The sequence below is a fragment of the Styela clava genome, chromosome 15 (genome assembly GCF_964204865.1).
Source record: "Styela clava chromosome 15, kaStyClav1.hap1.2, whole genome shotgun sequence".
NCBI lineage: Eukaryota > Metazoa > Chordata > Ascidiacea > Stolidobranchia > Styelidae > Styela > Styela clava.
This window is the reverse complement of record NC_135264.1, coordinates 8,128,797-8,141,479: the sequence shown is the minus strand read 5'-3', so window position 1 is coordinate 8,141,479 and position 12,683 is coordinate 8,128,797. Positions and strand designations below refer to the sequence as shown.

At 46.8% G+C, this 12,683-nt stretch overlaps 37 non-coding genes and 27 pseudogenes across 37 annotated transcripts; all 64 read left to right on the top strand.

The window, feature by feature from the left end:
• Window positions 1-62: 62 nt before the first annotated feature.
• LOC144414593 (5S ribosomal RNA) lies at window positions 63-181 on the top strand. Its single transcript, XR_013470483.1, has one exon. It is a non-coding gene; the product is annotated as a 5S ribosomal RNA (ribosomal RNA).
• An 81-nt stretch (window positions 182-262) lies between these two features.
• LOC144412404 (5S ribosomal RNA) lies at window positions 263-371 on the top strand (annotated as a pseudogene).
• An 81-nt stretch (window positions 372-452) lies between these two features.
• On the top strand, window positions 453-571 carry LOC144412096 (5S ribosomal RNA; annotated as a pseudogene).
• Window positions 572-652: 81 nt separating this feature from the next.
• Window positions 653-771, top strand: LOC144414048 (5S ribosomal RNA). Its single transcript, XR_013469939.1, has one exon. It is a non-coding gene; the product is annotated as a 5S ribosomal RNA (ribosomal RNA).
• An 81-nt stretch (window positions 772-852) lies between these two features.
• LOC144417487 (5S ribosomal RNA) lies at window positions 853-971 on the top strand (annotated as a pseudogene).
• An 81-nt stretch (window positions 972-1,052) lies between these two features.
• LOC144414047 (5S ribosomal RNA) lies at window positions 1,053-1,171 on the top strand. Its single transcript, XR_013469938.1, has one exon. It is a non-coding gene; the product is annotated as a 5S ribosomal RNA (ribosomal RNA).
• An 81-nt stretch (window positions 1,172-1,252) lies between these two features.
• Window positions 1,253-1,371, top strand: LOC144416259 (5S ribosomal RNA). The gene has a single exon (XR_013472152.1). It is a non-coding gene; the product is annotated as a 5S ribosomal RNA (ribosomal RNA).
• An 81-nt stretch (window positions 1,372-1,452) lies between these two features.
• On the top strand, window positions 1,453-1,571 carry LOC144414046 (5S ribosomal RNA). The gene has a single exon (XR_013469937.1). It is a non-coding gene; the product is annotated as a 5S ribosomal RNA (ribosomal RNA).
• An 81-nt stretch (window positions 1,572-1,652) lies between these two features.
• On the top strand, window positions 1,653-1,771 carry LOC144414045 (5S ribosomal RNA). Its single transcript, XR_013469936.1, has one exon. It is a non-coding gene; the product is annotated as a 5S ribosomal RNA (ribosomal RNA).
• Window positions 1,772-1,852: 81 nt separating this feature from the next.
• On the top strand, window positions 1,853-1,971 carry LOC144412218 (5S ribosomal RNA; annotated as a pseudogene).
• Window positions 1,972-2,052: 81 nt separating this feature from the next.
• On the top strand, window positions 2,053-2,171 carry LOC144414412 (5S ribosomal RNA). The gene has a single exon (XR_013470302.1). It is a non-coding gene; the product is annotated as a 5S ribosomal RNA (ribosomal RNA).
• Window positions 2,172-2,252: 81 nt separating this feature from the next.
• LOC144412403 (5S ribosomal RNA) lies at window positions 2,253-2,361 on the top strand (annotated as a pseudogene).
• Window positions 2,362-2,442: 81 nt separating this feature from the next.
• Window positions 2,443-2,561, top strand: LOC144412131 (5S ribosomal RNA; annotated as a pseudogene).
• An 81-nt stretch (window positions 2,562-2,642) lies between these two features.
• On the top strand, window positions 2,643-2,761 carry LOC144416799 (5S ribosomal RNA). The gene has a single exon (XR_013472692.1). It is a non-coding gene; the product is annotated as a 5S ribosomal RNA (ribosomal RNA).
• Window positions 2,762-2,842: 81 nt separating this feature from the next.
• Window positions 2,843-2,961, top strand: LOC144414044 (5S ribosomal RNA). Its single transcript, XR_013469935.1, has one exon. It is a non-coding gene; the product is annotated as a 5S ribosomal RNA (ribosomal RNA).
• Window positions 2,962-3,042: 81 nt separating this feature from the next.
• Window positions 3,043-3,161, top strand: LOC144414899 (5S ribosomal RNA). The gene has a single exon (XR_013470790.1). It is a non-coding gene; the product is annotated as a 5S ribosomal RNA (ribosomal RNA).
• Window positions 3,162-3,242: 81 nt separating this feature from the next.
• LOC144414043 (5S ribosomal RNA) lies at window positions 3,243-3,361 on the top strand. The gene has a single exon (XR_013469934.1). It is a non-coding gene; the product is annotated as a 5S ribosomal RNA (ribosomal RNA).
• Window positions 3,362-3,442: 81 nt separating this feature from the next.
• On the top strand, window positions 3,443-3,551 carry LOC144411991 (5S ribosomal RNA; annotated as a pseudogene).
• An 81-nt stretch (window positions 3,552-3,632) lies between these two features.
• Window positions 3,633-3,751, top strand: LOC144416857 (5S ribosomal RNA). Its single transcript, XR_013472750.1, has one exon. It is a non-coding gene; the product is annotated as a 5S ribosomal RNA (ribosomal RNA).
• An 81-nt stretch (window positions 3,752-3,832) lies between these two features.
• LOC144412668 (5S ribosomal RNA) lies at window positions 3,833-3,951 on the top strand (annotated as a pseudogene).
• An 81-nt stretch (window positions 3,952-4,032) lies between these two features.
• Window positions 4,033-4,151, top strand: LOC144416008 (5S ribosomal RNA). Its single transcript, XR_013471902.1, has one exon. It is a non-coding gene; the product is annotated as a 5S ribosomal RNA (ribosomal RNA).
• Window positions 4,152-4,232: 81 nt separating this feature from the next.
• Window positions 4,233-4,351, top strand: LOC144414042 (5S ribosomal RNA). Its single transcript, XR_013469933.1, has one exon. It is a non-coding gene; the product is annotated as a 5S ribosomal RNA (ribosomal RNA).
• Window positions 4,352-4,432: 81 nt separating this feature from the next.
• LOC144414460 (5S ribosomal RNA) lies at window positions 4,433-4,551 on the top strand. The gene has a single exon (XR_013470350.1). It is a non-coding gene; the product is annotated as a 5S ribosomal RNA (ribosomal RNA).
• An 81-nt stretch (window positions 4,552-4,632) lies between these two features.
• Window positions 4,633-4,751, top strand: LOC144414892 (5S ribosomal RNA). Its single transcript, XR_013470783.1, has one exon. It is a non-coding gene; the product is annotated as a 5S ribosomal RNA (ribosomal RNA).
• An 81-nt stretch (window positions 4,752-4,832) lies between these two features.
• On the top strand, window positions 4,833-4,941 carry LOC144412402 (5S ribosomal RNA; annotated as a pseudogene).
• An 81-nt stretch (window positions 4,942-5,022) lies between these two features.
• On the top strand, window positions 5,023-5,141 carry LOC144412095 (5S ribosomal RNA; annotated as a pseudogene).
• An 81-nt stretch (window positions 5,142-5,222) lies between these two features.
• LOC144416044 (5S ribosomal RNA) lies at window positions 5,223-5,341 on the top strand. The gene has a single exon (XR_013471938.1). It is a non-coding gene; the product is annotated as a 5S ribosomal RNA (ribosomal RNA).
• Window positions 5,342-5,422: 81 nt separating this feature from the next.
• On the top strand, window positions 5,423-5,541 carry LOC144414041 (5S ribosomal RNA). The gene has a single exon (XR_013469932.1). It is a non-coding gene; the product is annotated as a 5S ribosomal RNA (ribosomal RNA).
• An 81-nt stretch (window positions 5,542-5,622) lies between these two features.
• LOC144414039 (5S ribosomal RNA) lies at window positions 5,623-5,741 on the top strand. Its single transcript, XR_013469930.1, has one exon. It is a non-coding gene; the product is annotated as a 5S ribosomal RNA (ribosomal RNA).
• Window positions 5,742-5,822: 81 nt separating this feature from the next.
• LOC144414038 (5S ribosomal RNA) lies at window positions 5,823-5,941 on the top strand. The gene has a single exon (XR_013469929.1). It is a non-coding gene; the product is annotated as a 5S ribosomal RNA (ribosomal RNA).
• Window positions 5,942-6,022: 81 nt separating this feature from the next.
• LOC144411990 (5S ribosomal RNA) lies at window positions 6,023-6,131 on the top strand (annotated as a pseudogene).
• An 81-nt stretch (window positions 6,132-6,212) lies between these two features.
• Window positions 6,213-6,331, top strand: LOC144416022 (5S ribosomal RNA). Its single transcript, XR_013471916.1, has one exon. It is a non-coding gene; the product is annotated as a 5S ribosomal RNA (ribosomal RNA).
• An 81-nt stretch (window positions 6,332-6,412) lies between these two features.
• LOC144412857 (5S ribosomal RNA) lies at window positions 6,413-6,521 on the top strand (annotated as a pseudogene).
• An 81-nt stretch (window positions 6,522-6,602) lies between these two features.
• LOC144412667 (5S ribosomal RNA) lies at window positions 6,603-6,721 on the top strand (annotated as a pseudogene).
• Window positions 6,722-6,802: 81 nt separating this feature from the next.
• Window positions 6,803-6,921, top strand: LOC144416832 (5S ribosomal RNA). The gene has a single exon (XR_013472725.1). It is a non-coding gene; the product is annotated as a 5S ribosomal RNA (ribosomal RNA).
• An 81-nt stretch (window positions 6,922-7,002) lies between these two features.
• Window positions 7,003-7,121, top strand: LOC144416465 (5S ribosomal RNA). The gene has a single exon (XR_013472358.1). It is a non-coding gene; the product is annotated as a 5S ribosomal RNA (ribosomal RNA).
• An 81-nt stretch (window positions 7,122-7,202) lies between these two features.
• LOC144415361 (5S ribosomal RNA) lies at window positions 7,203-7,321 on the top strand. The gene has a single exon (XR_013471253.1). It is a non-coding gene; the product is annotated as a 5S ribosomal RNA (ribosomal RNA).
• Window positions 7,322-7,402: 81 nt separating this feature from the next.
• LOC144415011 (5S ribosomal RNA) lies at window positions 7,403-7,521 on the top strand. The gene has a single exon (XR_013470903.1). It is a non-coding gene; the product is annotated as a 5S ribosomal RNA (ribosomal RNA).
• Window positions 7,522-7,602: 81 nt separating this feature from the next.
• LOC144413783 (5S ribosomal RNA) lies at window positions 7,603-7,721 on the top strand. The gene has a single exon (XR_013469674.1). It is a non-coding gene; the product is annotated as a 5S ribosomal RNA (ribosomal RNA).
• An 81-nt stretch (window positions 7,722-7,802) lies between these two features.
• Window positions 7,803-7,911, top strand: LOC144412140 (5S ribosomal RNA; annotated as a pseudogene).
• Window positions 7,912-7,992: 81 nt separating this feature from the next.
• On the top strand, window positions 7,993-8,111 carry LOC144417477 (5S ribosomal RNA; annotated as a pseudogene).
• An 81-nt stretch (window positions 8,112-8,192) lies between these two features.
• Window positions 8,193-8,301, top strand: LOC144413061 (5S ribosomal RNA; annotated as a pseudogene).
• An 81-nt stretch (window positions 8,302-8,382) lies between these two features.
• LOC144413055 (5S ribosomal RNA) lies at window positions 8,383-8,501 on the top strand (annotated as a pseudogene).
• An 81-nt stretch (window positions 8,502-8,582) lies between these two features.
• On the top strand, window positions 8,583-8,701 carry LOC144414037 (5S ribosomal RNA). Its single transcript, XR_013469928.1, has one exon. It is a non-coding gene; the product is annotated as a 5S ribosomal RNA (ribosomal RNA).
• An 81-nt stretch (window positions 8,702-8,782) lies between these two features.
• LOC144414036 (5S ribosomal RNA) lies at window positions 8,783-8,901 on the top strand. Its single transcript, XR_013469927.1, has one exon. It is a non-coding gene; the product is annotated as a 5S ribosomal RNA (ribosomal RNA).
• Window positions 8,902-8,982: 81 nt separating this feature from the next.
• LOC144414035 (5S ribosomal RNA) lies at window positions 8,983-9,101 on the top strand. Its single transcript, XR_013469926.1, has one exon. It is a non-coding gene; the product is annotated as a 5S ribosomal RNA (ribosomal RNA).
• An 81-nt stretch (window positions 9,102-9,182) lies between these two features.
• LOC144414649 (5S ribosomal RNA) lies at window positions 9,183-9,301 on the top strand. The gene has a single exon (XR_013470538.1). It is a non-coding gene; the product is annotated as a 5S ribosomal RNA (ribosomal RNA).
• An 81-nt stretch (window positions 9,302-9,382) lies between these two features.
• Window positions 9,383-9,501, top strand: LOC144415627 (5S ribosomal RNA). The gene has a single exon (XR_013471519.1). It is a non-coding gene; the product is annotated as a 5S ribosomal RNA (ribosomal RNA).
• An 81-nt stretch (window positions 9,502-9,582) lies between these two features.
• LOC144412642 (5S ribosomal RNA) lies at window positions 9,583-9,701 on the top strand. The gene has a single exon (XR_013469097.1). It is a non-coding gene; the product is annotated as a 5S ribosomal RNA (ribosomal RNA).
• An 81-nt stretch (window positions 9,702-9,782) lies between these two features.
• LOC144418149 (5S ribosomal RNA) lies at window positions 9,783-9,900 on the top strand (annotated as a pseudogene).
• An 81-nt stretch (window positions 9,901-9,981) lies between these two features.
• LOC144412911 (5S ribosomal RNA) lies at window positions 9,982-10,099 on the top strand (annotated as a pseudogene).
• An 81-nt stretch (window positions 10,100-10,180) lies between these two features.
• On the top strand, window positions 10,181-10,299 carry LOC144415874 (5S ribosomal RNA). The gene has a single exon (XR_013471768.1). It is a non-coding gene; the product is annotated as a 5S ribosomal RNA (ribosomal RNA).
• An 81-nt stretch (window positions 10,300-10,380) lies between these two features.
• On the top strand, window positions 10,381-10,499 carry LOC144418252 (5S ribosomal RNA; annotated as a pseudogene).
• Window positions 10,500-10,580: 81 nt separating this feature from the next.
• On the top strand, window positions 10,581-10,699 carry LOC144418169 (5S ribosomal RNA; annotated as a pseudogene).
• An 81-nt stretch (window positions 10,700-10,780) lies between these two features.
• Window positions 10,781-10,899, top strand: LOC144415383 (5S ribosomal RNA). The gene has a single exon (XR_013471275.1). It is a non-coding gene; the product is annotated as a 5S ribosomal RNA (ribosomal RNA).
• An 81-nt stretch (window positions 10,900-10,980) lies between these two features.
• Window positions 10,981-11,099, top strand: LOC144416174 (5S ribosomal RNA). Its single transcript, XR_013472068.1, has one exon. It is a non-coding gene; the product is annotated as a 5S ribosomal RNA (ribosomal RNA).
• An 81-nt stretch (window positions 11,100-11,180) lies between these two features.
• LOC144411989 (5S ribosomal RNA) lies at window positions 11,181-11,289 on the top strand (annotated as a pseudogene).
• Window positions 11,290-11,370: 81 nt separating this feature from the next.
• Window positions 11,371-11,488, top strand: LOC144417569 (5S ribosomal RNA; annotated as a pseudogene).
• An 81-nt stretch (window positions 11,489-11,569) lies between these two features.
• LOC144414818 (5S ribosomal RNA) lies at window positions 11,570-11,688 on the top strand. Its single transcript, XR_013470708.1, has one exon. It is a non-coding gene; the product is annotated as a 5S ribosomal RNA (ribosomal RNA).
• Window positions 11,689-11,769: 81 nt separating this feature from the next.
• On the top strand, window positions 11,770-11,888 carry LOC144417140 (5S ribosomal RNA). The gene has a single exon (XR_013473033.1). It is a non-coding gene; the product is annotated as a 5S ribosomal RNA (ribosomal RNA).
• Window positions 11,889-11,969: 81 nt separating this feature from the next.
• Window positions 11,970-12,078, top strand: LOC144411987 (5S ribosomal RNA; annotated as a pseudogene).
• Window positions 12,079-12,159: 81 nt separating this feature from the next.
• LOC144412947 (5S ribosomal RNA) lies at window positions 12,160-12,277 on the top strand (annotated as a pseudogene).
• An 81-nt stretch (window positions 12,278-12,358) lies between these two features.
• On the top strand, window positions 12,359-12,477 carry LOC144418292 (5S ribosomal RNA; annotated as a pseudogene).
• Window positions 12,478-12,558: 81 nt separating this feature from the next.
• On the top strand, window positions 12,559-12,677 carry LOC144411922 (5S ribosomal RNA; annotated as a pseudogene).
• Window positions 12,678-12,683: the final 6 nt, after the last annotated feature.

Sequence of the window (12,683 nt, the reverse complement as noted above, 5' to 3'; positions counted from 1 at the left end):
GATTTTGCTCTGTTTTCCAACAACTGCGAAATACAAATAGCCGAATAGACTACTACTTTATCGCCTACAACAATACCACGTTGAATGCACCCGATCTCGTTCGATCTCGGAAGTTAAGCAATGTCGGGCTCGGTTAGTACTTGCATGGGTGACCGGCTGGGAATACCAAGTGTCGTAGGCTTTTCGTCGCCGTTTCATTCGATTTTGCTCTGTTTTCCAACAACTGCGAAATACAAATAGCCGAATAGACTACTACTTTATCGCCTACAACCATACCACGTTGAATGCACTCGATCTCGGAAGTTAAGCAATGTCGGGCTCGGTTAGTACTTGCATGGGTGACCGGCTGGGAATACCGAGTGTCGTAGGCTTTTTGTCGCCGTTTCATTCGATTTTGCTCTGTTTTCCAACAACTGCGAAATACAAATAGCCGAATAGACTACTACTTTATCGCCTACAACCATACCACGTTGAATGCACCCGTTATCGTTCGATCTCGGAAGTTAAGCAATGTCAGGCTCGGTTAGTACTTGCATGGGTGACCGGCTGGGAATACCGAGTGTCGTAGGCTTTTCGTCGCCGTTTCATTCGATTTTGCTCTGTTTTCCAACAACTGCGAAATACAAATAGCCGAATAGACTACTACTTTATCGCCTACAACCATACCACGTTGAATGCACCCGATCTCGTTCGATCTCGGAAGTTAAGCAATGTCGGGCTCGGTTAGTACTTGCATGGGTGACCGGCTGGGAATACCGAGTGTCGTAGGCTTTTCGTCGCCGTTTCATTCGATTTTGCTCTGTTTTCCAACAACTGCAAAATACAAATAGCCGACTAGACTACTACTTTATCGCCTACAACCATACAACGTCGAATGCACCCGATCTCGTTCGATCTCGGAAGTTAAGCAATGTCGGGCTCGGTTAGTACTTGCATGGGTGACCGGCTGGGAATACCGAGTGTCGTAGGCTTTTCGTCGCCGCTTCATTCGATTTTGCTCTGTTTTCCAACAACTGCAAAATACAAATAGCCGAATAGACTACTACTTTATCGCCTACAACCATACCACGTTGAATGCACCCGATCTCGTTCGATCTCGGAAGTTAAGCAATGTCGGGCTCGGTTAGTACTTGCATGGGTGACCGGCTGGGAATACCGAGTGTCGTAGGCTTTTCGTCGCCGTTTCATTCGATTTTGCTCTGTTTTCCAACAACTGCGAAATACAAATAGCCGAATAGACTACTACTTTATCGCCTACAACCATACCACGTTGAATGCACCCGATCTCGTTCGATCTCGGAAGTTAGGCAATGTCGGGCTCGGTTAGTACTTGCATGGGTGACCGGCTGGGAATACCGAGTGTCGTAGGCTTTTTGTCGCCGTTTCATTCGATTTTGCTCAGTTTTCCAACAACTGCGAAATACAAATAGCCGAATAGACTACTACTTTATCGCCTACAACCATACCACGTTGAATGCACCCGATCTCGTTCGATCTCGGAAGTTAAGCAATGTCGGGCTCGGTTAGTACTTGCATGGGTGACCGGCTGGGAATACCGAGTGTCGTAGGCTTTTCGTCGCCGTTTCATTCGATTTTGCTCTGTTTTCCAACAACTGCGAAATACAAATAGCCGAATAGACTACTACTTTATCGCCTACAACCATACCACGTTGAATGCACCCGATCTCGTTCGATCTCGGAAGTTAAGCAATGTCGGGCTCGGTTAGTACTTGCATGGGTGACCGGCTGGGAATACCGAGTGTCGTAGGCTTTTTGTGGCCGTTTCATTCGATTTTGCTCTGTTTTCCAACAACTGCGAAATACAAATAGCCGAATACACTACTACTTTATCGCCTACAACCATACCACGTTGAATGCACCCGTTATCGTTCGATCTCGGAAGTTAAGCAATGTCGTGCTCGGTTAGTACTTGCATGGGTGACCGGCTGGGAATACCGAGTGTCGTAGGCTTTTCGTCGCCGTTTCATTCGATTTTGCTCTGTTTTCCAACAACTGCGAAATACAAATAGCCGAATAGACTACTACTTTATCGCCTACAACCATACCACGTTGAATGCACCCGATCTCGTTCGATCTCGGAAGTTAAGCAATGTCGGGCTCGGTTAGTACTCGCATGGGTGACCTGCTGGGAATACCGAGTGTCGTAGGCTTTTCGTCGCCGTTTCATTCGATTTTGCTCTGTTTTCCAACAACTGCGAAATACAAATAGCCGAATAGACTACTACTTTATCGCCTACAACCATACCACGTTGAATGCACTCGATCTCGGAAGTTAAGCAATGTCGGGCTCGGTTAGTACTTGCATGGGTGACCGGCTGGGAATACCGAGTGTCGTAGGCTTTTTGTCGCCGTTTGATTCGATTTTGCTCTGTTTTCCAACAACTGCGAAATACAAATAGCCGAATAGACTACTACTTTATCGCCTACAACCATACCACGTTGAATACACCCGTTATCGTTCGATCTCGGAAGTTAAGCAATGTCAGGCTCGGTTAGTACTTGCATGGGTGACCGGCTGGGAATACCGAGTGTCGTAGGCTTTTCGTCGCCGTTTCATTCGATTTTGCTCTGTTTTCCAACAACTGCGAAATACAAATAGCCGAATAGACTACTACTTTATCGCTTACAACCATACCACGTTGAATGCACCCGATCTCGTTCGATCTCGGAAGTTAAGCAATGTCGGGCTCGGTTAGTACTTGCATGGGTGACCGGCTGGGAATACCGAGTGTCGAAGGCTTTTCGTCGCCGTTTCATTCGATTTTGCACTGTTTTCCAACAACTGCGAAATACAAATAGCCGAATAGACTACTACTTTATCGCCTACAACCATACCACGTTGAATGCACCCGATCTCGTTCGATCTCGGAAGTTAAGCAATGTCGGGCTCGGTTAGTACTTGCATGGGTGACCGGCTGGGAATACCGAGTGTCGTAGGCTTTTCGTCGCCGTTTCATTCGATTTTGCTCTGTTTTCCAACAACTGCGAAATACAAATAGCCGAATAGACTACTACTTTATCGCCTACAACAATACCACGTTGAATGCACCCGATCTCGTTCGATCTCGGAAGTTAAGCAATGTCGGGCTCGGTTAGTACTTGCATGGGTGACCGGCTGGGAATACCGAGTGTCGTAGGCTTTTCGTCGCCGTTTCGTTCGATTTTGCTCTGTTTTCCAACAACTGCGAAATACAAATAGCCGAATAGACTACTGTTTAATCGCCTACAACCATACCACGTTGAATGCACCCGATCTCGTTCGATCTCGGAAGTTAAGCAATGTCGGGCTCGGTTAGTACTTGCATGGGTGACCGGCTGGGAATACCGAGTGTCGTAGGCTTTTCGTCGCCGTTTCATTCGATTTTGCTCTGTTTTCCAACAACTGCGAAATACAAATAGCCGAATAGACTACTGCTTTACCGCCTACAACCATACCACGTTGAATGCACCCGATCTCGGAAGTTAAGCAATGTCGGGCTCGGTTAGTACTTGCATGGGTGACCGGCTGGGAATACCGAGTGTCGTAGGCTTTTCGTCGCCGTTTCATTCGATTTTGCTCTGTTTTCCAACAACTGCGAAATACAAATAGCCGAATAGACTACTACTTTATCGCCTACAAACATACCACGTTGAATGCACCCGATCTCGTTCGATCTCGGTAGTTAAGCAATGTCGGGCTCGGTTAGTACTTGCATGGGTGACCGGCTGGGAATACCGAGTGTCGTAGGCTTTTTGTCGCCGTTTCATTCGATTTTGCTCTGTTTTCCAACAACTGCGAAATACAAATAGCCGAATAGACTACTACTTTATCGCCTACAACCATACCACGTTGAATGCACCCGTTATCGTTCGATCTCGGAAGTTAAGCAATGTCAGGCTCGGTTAGTACTTGCATAGGTGACCGGCTGGGAATACCGAGTGTCGTAGGCTTTTCGTCGCCGTTTCATTCGATTTTGCTCTGTTTTCCAACAACTGCGAAATACAAATAGCCGAATAAACTACTACTTTATCGCCTACAACCATACCACGTTGAATGCACCCGATCTCGTTCGATCTCAGAAGTTAAGCAATGTCGGGCTCGGTTAGTACTTGCATGGGTGACCGGCTGGGAATACCGAGTGTCGTAGGCTTTTCGTCGCGGTTTCATTTGATTTTGCTCTGTTTTCCAACAACTGCGAAATACAAATAGCCGAATAGACTACTACTTCATCGCCTACAACCATACCACGTTGAATGCACCCGATCTCGTTCGATCTCGGAAGTTAAGCAATGTCGGGCTCGGTTAGTACTTGCATGGGTGACCGGCTGGGAATACCGAGTGTCGTAGGCTTTTCGTCGCCGTTTCATTCGATTTTGCTCTGTTTTCCAACAACTGCGAAATACAAATAGCCGAATAGACTACCACTTTGTCGCCTACAACCATACCACGTTGAATGCACCCGATCTCGTTCGATCTCGGAAGTTAAGCAATGTCGGGCTCGGTTAGTACTTGCATGGGTGACCGGCTGGGAATACCGAGTGTAGTAGGCTTTTCGTCGCCGTTTCATTCGATTTTGCTCTGTTTTCCAACAACTGCGAAATACAAATAGCCGAATAGACTACTACTTTATCGCCTACAACCATACCACGTTGAATGCACCCGATCTCGTTCGATCTCGGAAGTTAAGCAATGTCGGGCTCGGTTAGTACTTGCATGGGTGACCTGCTGGGAATACCGAGTGTCGTAGGCTTTTCGTCGCCGTTTCATTCGATTTTGCTCTGTTTTCCAACAACTGCGAAATACAAATAGCCGAATAGACTACTACTTTATCGCCTACAACCATACCACGTTGAATGCACTCGATCTCGGAAGTTAAGCAATGTCGGGCTCGGTTAGTACTTGCATGGGTGACCGGCTGGGAATACCGAGTGTCGTAGGCTTTTTGTCGCCGTTTCATTCGATTTTGCTCTGTTTTCCAACAACTGCGAAATACAAATAGCCGAATAGACTACTACTTTACCGCCTACAACCATACCACGTTGAATGCACCCGTTATCGTTCGATCTCGGAAGTTAAGCAATGTCAGGCTCGGTTAGTACTTGCATGGGTGACCGGCTGGGAATACCGAGTGTCGTAGGCTTTTCGTCGCCGTTTCATTCGATTTTGCTCTGTTTTCCAACAACTGCGAAATACAAATAGCCGAATAGACTACTACTTTATCGCCTACAACCATACCACGTTGAATGCACCCGATCTCGTTCGATCTCGGAAGTTAAGCAATGTCGGGCTCGGTTAGTACTTGCATGGGTGACCGGCTGGGAATACCGAGTGTCGAAGGCTTTTCGTCGCCGTTTCATTCGATTTTGCTCTGTTTTCCAACAACTGCGAAATACAAATAGCCGAATAGACTACTACTTTATCGCCTACAACCATACCACGTTGAATGCACCCGATCTCGTTCGATCTCGGAAGTTAAGCAATGTCGGGCTCGGTTAGTACTTGCATGGGTGACCGGCTGGGAATACCGAGTGTCGTAGGCTTTTCGTCGCCGTTTCATTCGATTTTGCTCTGTTTTCCAACAACTGCGAAATACAAATAGCCGAATAGACTACTACTTTATTGCCTACAACCATACCACGTTGAATGCACCCGATCTCGTTCGATCTCGGAAGTTAAGCAATGTCGGGCTCGGTTAGTACTTGCATGGGTGACCGGCTGGGAATACCGAGTGTCGTAGGCTTTTCGTCGCCGTTTCGTTCGATTTTGCTCTGTTTTCCAACAACTGCGAAATACAAATAGCCGAATAGACTACTGTTTAATCGCCTACAACCATACCACGTTGAATGCACCCGATCTCGTTCGATCTCGGAAGTTAAGCAATGTCGGGCTCGGTTAGTACTTGCATGGGTGACCGGCTGGGAATACCGAGTGTCGTAGGCTTTTCGTCGCCGTTTCATTCGATTTTGCTCTGTTTTCCAACAACTGCGAAATACAAATAGCCGAATAGACTACTGCTTTACCGCCTACAACCATACCACGTTGAATGCACCCGATCTCGGAAGTTAAGCAATGTCGGGCTCGGTTAGTACTTGCATGGGTGACCGGCTGGGAATACCGAGTGTCGTAGGCTTTTCGTCGCCGTTTCATTCGATTTTGCTCTGTATTCCAACAACTGCGAAATACAAATAGCCGAATAGACTACTACTTTATCGCCTACAAACATACCACGTTGAATGCACCCGATCTCGTTCGATCTCGGAAGTTAAGCAATGTCGGGCTCGGTTAGTACTTGCATGGGTGACCGGCTGGGAATACCGAGTGTCGTAGGCTTTTCATCGCCGTTTCATTCGATTTTGCTCTGTTTTCCAACAACTGCCAAATACAAATAGCCGAATAGACTACTACTTTATCGCCTTCAACCATACCACGTTGAATGCACTCGATCTCGGAAGTTAAGCAATGTCGGGCTCGGTTAGTACTTGCATGGGTGACCGGCTGGGAATTCCGAGTGTCGTAGGCTTTTTGTTGCCGTTTCATTCGATTTTGCTCTGTTTTCCAACAACTGCGAAATACAAATAGCCGAAGAGACTACTACTTTATCGCCTACAACCATACCACGTTGAATGCACCCGTTATCGTTCGATCTCGGAAGTTAAGCAATGTCAGGCTCGGTTAGTACTTGCATAGGTGACCGGCTGGGAATACCGAGTGTCGTAGGCTTTTCGTCGCCGTTTCATTCGATTTTGCTCTGTTTTACAACAACTGCGAAATACAAATAGCCGAATAAACTACTACTTTATCGCCTACAACCATACCACGTTGAATGCACCCGATCTCGTTCGATTTCGGAAGTTAAGCAATGTCGGGCTCGGTTAGTACTTGCATGGGTGACCGGCTGGGAATAACGAGTGTCGTAGGCTTTTCGTCGCCGTTTCATTCGATTTTGCTCTGTTTTCCAACAACTGCGAAATACAAATAGCCGAATAGACTACTACTTCATCGCCTACAACCATACCACGTTGAATGCACCCGATCTCGTTCGATCTCGGAAGTTAAGCAATGTCGGGCTCGGTTAGTACTTGCATGGGTGACCGGCTGGGAATACCGAGTCTCGTAGGCTTTTCGTCGCCGTTTCATTCGATTTTGCTCTGTTTTCCAACAACTGCGAAATACAAATAGCCGAATAGACTACCACTTTGTCGCCTACAACCATACCACGTTGAATGCACCCGATCTCGTTCGATCTCGGAAGTTAAGCAATGTCGGGCTCGGTTAGTACTTGCATGGGTGACCGGCTGGGAATACCGTGTGTCGTAGGCTTTTCGTCGCCGTTTCATTCGATTTTGTTCTGCTTTCCAACAACTGCGAAATACAAATAGCCGAATAGACTACTACTTTATCGCCTACAACCATGCCACGTTGAATGCACCCGATCTCGTTCGATCTCGGAAGTTAAGCAATGTCGGGCTCGGTTAGTACTTGCATGGGTGACCGGCTGGGAATACCGAGTGTCGTAGGCTTTTCGTCGCCGTTTCATTCAATTTTGCTCTGTTTTCCAACAACTGCGAAATACAAATAGCCGAATAGACTACTACTTTATCGCCTACAACCATACCACGTTGAATGCACCCGATCTCGTTCGATCTCGGAAGTTAAGCAATGTCGGGCTAGGTTAGTACTTGCATGGGTGACCGGCTGGGAATACCGAGTGTCGTAGGCTTTTCGTCGCCGTTTCATTCGATTTTGCTCTGTTTTCCAACAACTGCGAAATACAAATAGCCGAATAGACTACTGCTTTACCGCCTACAACCATACCACGTTGAATGCACCCGATCTCGGAAGTTAAGCAATGTCGGGCTCGGATAGTACTTGCATGGGTGACCGGCTGGGAATACCGAGTGTCGTAGGCTTTTCGTCGCCGTTTCATTCGATTTTGCTCTGTTTTTCAACAACTGCGAAATACAAATAGCCGAATAGACTACTACTTTATCGCCTACAAACATACCACGTTGAATGCACCCGATCTCGTTCGATCTCAGAAGTTAAGCAATGTCGGGCTCGGTTAGTACTTGCATGGGTGACCGGCTGGGAATACCGAGTGTCGTAGGCTTTTCATCGCCGTTTCATTCGATTTTGCTCTGTTTTCCAACAACTGCGAAATACAAATAGCCGAATAGACTACTACTTTATCGCCTTCAACCATACCACGTTGAATGCACTCGATCTCGGAAGTTAAGCAATGTCGGGCTCGGTTAGTACTTGCATGGGTGACCGGCTGGGATTACCGAGTGTCGTAGGCTTTTTGTCGCCGTTTCATTCGATTTTGCTCTGTTTTCCAACAACTGCGAAATACAAATAGCCGAATAGACTACTACTTTATCGCCTACAACCATACCACGTTGAATGCACCCGTTATCGTTTGATCTCGGAAGTTAAGCAATGTCATGCTCGGTTAGTACTTGCATAGGTGACCGGCTGGGAATACCGAGTGTCGTAGGCTTTTCGTCGCCGTTTCATTCGATTTTGCTCTGTTTTCCAACAACTGCGAAATACAAATAGCCGAATAAACTACTACTTTATTGCCTACAACCATACCACGTTGAATGCACCCGATCTCGTTCGATCTCGGAAGTTAAGCAATGTCGGGCTCGGTTAGTACTTGCATGGGTGACCGGCTGGGAATACCGAGTGTCGTAGGCTTTTTGTCGCCGTTTCATTCGATTTTGCTCTGTTTTCCAACAACTGCGAAATACAAATAGCCGAATAGACTACTACTTTATTGCCTACAACCATACCACGTTGAATGCACCCGATCTCGTTCGATCTCGGAAGTTAAGCAATGTCGGGCTCGGTTAGTACTTGCATGGGTGACCGGCTGGGAATACCGAGTGTCGTAGGCTTTTCGTCGCCGTTTCATTCGATTTTGCTCTGTTTTCCAACAACTGCGAAATACAAATAGCCGAATAGACTACCACTTTGTCGCCTACAACCATACCACGTTGAATGCACCCGATCTCGTTCGATCTCGGAAGTTAAGCAATGTCGGGCTCGGTTAGTACTTGCATGGGTGACCGGCTGGGAATACCGAGTGTCGTAGGCTTTTCGTCGCCGTTTCATTCGATTTTGCTCTGCTTTCCAACAACTGCGAAATACAAATAGCCGAATAGACTACTACTTTATCGTCTACAACCATACCACGTTGAATGCACCCGATCTCGTTCGATCTCGGAAGTTAAGCAATGTCGGGCTCGGTTAGTACTTGCATGGGTGACCGGCTGGGAATACCGAGTGTCGTAGGCTTTTCGTCGCCGTTTCATTCGATTTTGCTCTGTTTTCCAACAACTGCAAAATACAAATAGCCGAATAGACTACTACTTTATCGCCTACAACCATACCACGTTGAATGCACCCGATCTCGTTCGATTTCGGAAGTTAAGCAATGTCGGGCTCGGTTAGTACTTGCATGGGTGACCGGCTGGGAATACCGAGTGTCGTAGGCTTTTCGTCGCCGTTTCATTCGATTTTGCTCTGTTTTCCAACAACTGCGAAATAAAAATAGGCGAATAGACTACTACTTTATCGCCTACAACCATACCACGTTGAATGCACCCGATCTCGTTCGATCTCGGAAGTTAAGCAATGTCGGGCTCGGTTAGTACTTGCATGGGTGACCGTCTGGGAATACCGAGTGTCGTAGGCTTTTCGTCGCCGTTTCGTTCGATTTTGCTCTGCTTTCCAACAACTGCGAAATACAAATAGCCGAATAGACTACTACTTTATCGCCTACAACCATACCACGTTGAATGCACCCGATCTCGTCGATCTCGGAAGTTAAGCAATGTCGGGTTCGGTTAGTACTTGCATGGGTGACCGGCTGGGAATACCGAGTGTCGTAAGCTTTTCGTCGTCGTTTCATTCGATTTTACTCTGTTTTCTAACAATTGCGAAATACAAATAGCCGAATAGACTACTACTTTATCGCCTACAGCCATACCACGTTGAATGCACCCGATCTCGTCGATCTCGGAAGTTAAGCAATGTCGGGTTCGGTTAGTACTTGCATGGGTGACCGGCTGGGAATAGCGAGTTTCGTAAGCTTTTCGTCGTCGTTTCATTCGATTTTGCTGTGTTTTCTAACAACTGCGAAATACAAATAGCCGAATAGACTACTACTTTATCGCCTACAACCATACCACGTTGAATGCACCCGATCTTGTTTGATCTCGGAAGTTAAGCAATGTCGGGCTTGGTTAGTACTTGCATGGGTGACCGGCTGGGAATACCGAGTGTCGTAGGCTTTTCGTCGCCGTTTCATTCGATTTTGCTCTGTTTTCTAACTACTGCGAAATACAAATAGCAGAATATACTACTACTTTATCGCGTACAACCATACCACGGTGAATGCACCCGATCTCGTTCGATCTCGGAAGTTAAGCAATGTCGTGCTCGGTTAGTACTTGCATGGGTGACCGGCTGGGAATACCGAGTGTCGTAGGCTTTTCGTCGCCGTTTCATTCGATTTTGCTCTGTTTTCTAACAACTGCGAAATACAAATAGCCGAATAGACTACTACTTTATTGCCTACAACCATACCACGTTGAATGCACCCGATCTCGTTCGATCTCAAAAGTTAAGCAATGTCGGGCTCGGTTAGTACTTGCATGGGTGGCCGGCTAGGAATACCGAGTGTCGTAGGCTTTTCGTCGCCGTTTCATTCGATTTTGCTCTGTTTTCCAACAACTGCGAAATACAAATAGCCGAATAGACTACTACTTTATTGCCTACAACCATACCACGTTGAATGCACCCGATCTCGTTCGATCTCGAAAGTTAAGCAATGTCGGGCTCGGTTAGTACTTGCATGGGTGACCGGCTGGGAATACCGAGTGTCGTAGGCTTTTCGTCGCCGTTTCATTCGATTTTGCTCTGTTTTCCAACAACTGCGAAATACAAATAGCCGAATAGACTACTACTTTATCGCCTACAACCATACCACGTTGAATGCACCCGATCTCGTTCGATCTCGGAAGTTAAGCAATGTCGAGCTCGGTTAGTACTTGCATGGGTGACCGGCTGGGAATACCGAGTGTCGTAGGCTTTTCGTCGCCGTTTCATTCGATTTTGCTCTGTTTTCCAACAACTGCGAAATACAAATAGCCGAATAGACTACTACTTTATCGCCTACAACCATACCACGTTGAATGCACCCGATCTCGGAAGTTAAGCAATGTCGGGCTCGGTTAGTACTTGCATGGGTGACCGGCTGGGAATACCGAGTGTCGTAGGCTTTTCGTCGCCGTTTCATTCGATTTTGCTCTGTTTTCTAACAATTGCGAAATACAAATAGCCGAATAGACTACTACTTTATCGCCTACAACCATACCACGTTGAATGCACCAGATCTCGTCGATCTCGGAAGTTAAGCAATGTCGGGCTTGGTTAGTACTTGCATGGGTGACCGGCTGGGAATACCGAGTGTCGTAGGCTTTTCGTCGCCGTTTCATTCGATTTTGCTCTGTTTTCTAACAACTGCGAAATACAAATAGCCGAATAGACTACTACTTTATCGCCTACAATCATACCACGTTTAATGCACCCGATCTCGTTCGAACTCGGAAGTTAAGCAATGTCGGGCTCGGTTAGTACTTGCATGGGTGACCGGCTGGGAATACCGAGTGTCGTAGGCTTTTCGTCGCCGTTTCATTTGATTTTGCTCTGTTTTCCAACAACTGCGAAATACAAATAGCCGAATAGACTACTACTTTATCGCCTACAACCATACCACGTTGAATGCACCCGATCTCGTTCGATCTCGGAAGTTAAGCAATGTCGAGCTCGGTTAGTACTTGCATGGGTGGCCGGCTGGGAATACCGAGTGTCGTAGGCTTTTCGTCGCCGTTTCATTCGATTTTGCTCTGTTTTCCAACAACTGCGAAATACAAATAGCCGAATAGACTACTACTCTATCGCCTACAACCATACCACGTTGAATGCACCCGATCTCGGAAGTTAAGCAATGTCGGGCTCGGTTAGTACTTGCATGGGTGACCGGCTGGGAATACCGAGTGTCGTAGGCTTTTCGTCGCCGTTTCATTCGATTTTGCTCTGTTTTCTAACAATTGCGAAATACAAATAGCCGAATAGACTACTACTTTATCGCCTACAACCATACCACGTTGAATGCACCAGATCTCGTCGATCTCGGAAGTTAAGCAATGTCGGGATCGGTTAGTATTTGCATGGGTGACCGGCTGGGAATACCGAGTGTCGTAAGCTTTTCGTCGTCGTTTCATTCGATTTTGCTGTGTTTTCTAACAACTGCGAAATACAAATAGCGGAATAGACTACTACTTTATCTCCTACAACCATACCACGTTGAATGCACCCGATCTTGTTCGATCTCGGAAGTTAAGCAATGTCGGGCTTGGTTATTACTTGCATGGGTGACCGGCTCGGAATACCGAGTGTCGTAGGCTTTTCGTCGCCGTTTCATTCGATTTTGCTCTGTTTTCTAACAACTGCGAAATACAAATAGCCGAATAGACTACTACTTTATTGCCTACAACCATACCACGTTGAATGCACTCTATCTAATTCGATCTCGGAAGTTAAGCAATGTCGGGCTCGGTTAGTACTTGCATGGGTGACCGGCTGGGAATACTGAGTGTCGTAGGCTTTTCGT